Raw genomic sequence first — 1,008 nt, forward strand, 5'->3', positions numbered from 1 at the left:
GACCCATTTGGCCCATGGACTCCTCCATGAACAACTAAGTTCTCTAGACTAGAAATCTTGACCTAGTCCAAATTCCAAAACCAATCTCTCCAGCCTGTTGTATCCTTTTGCCATACCCGCTTAATAGTCTAGCCAGAAAACTGGGGTAAATATACTCCCTAAAGTTAGCTCCCTGAAGTTAGTTCCTAACTAGCCTTTATCTTATCTACAATCCAGGTGTATCTGTCAACCACATTCCAATCCTCACTACAATTTCTCAGTCTTCCCCTGAGCTTTGCTCTCTCAGTCTACGAGCTGCTCATTTGGCTTTTTCTGGCCCCCACCAGCATGCTTTAATTACCAACTACAACTTTATCCAGTTTGAACTGGTATAGCAGTGAAAACAAATACATGAATACATCCATACACATACATAAGCTAACAAACAAAAAACACAAAAGTTCTTTGTCCTTGGATCAAACACCTCATACTTATGGACAATACCAACCAGGTACAGTTCAACAGGGATCTCAGATATAAAAATGGTAATGCTTCTGCTGGAAATGAGAGGAAAAAGGATAGTGTTAAGTCCCAATCTATATGCAAGTGTAATGGCCAACTACTCACCCACTGTTCTGCTGGTACATGGAGGACTTTTATTAGAAAACTTTAGAAAATTAGAACATTTTCCTGCCCAGGTGGGTGATTCACAAAAAAATACCAGCTCTAGGTGTTTGATGTACCAGCAGTTGATCCAATCCTAAGAAATAAAAGCCCGGGCTACCCCGCCTCACACTAAGCCAGGCACTACGTAACTATAGTGCAGCCATGGTGTGCTATCTAGAGATCCAGAACCCAGTAGTATCATGCCCTTATGTACAATCAAGCTTCCTGAGCTCCTCATCCCCCCAAATAAATTCTGATTACTGATTGCTTCTTGTGGTAGATGACTTTTGGAAAAGGCACAATAACTACCCCACATTGAATGCTGAAAGGGGATGATGGGATGTAGATTTAAAATTCTTTATT

The sequence above is a fragment of the Hipposideros armiger genome, unplaced genomic scaffold (genome assembly GCF_001890085.2).
Source record: "Hipposideros armiger isolate ML-2016 unplaced genomic scaffold, ASM189008v1 scaffold_98, whole genome shotgun sequence".
NCBI classification, from domain to species: Eukaryota; Metazoa; Chordata; class Mammalia; order Chiroptera; family Hipposideridae; genus Hipposideros; species Hipposideros armiger.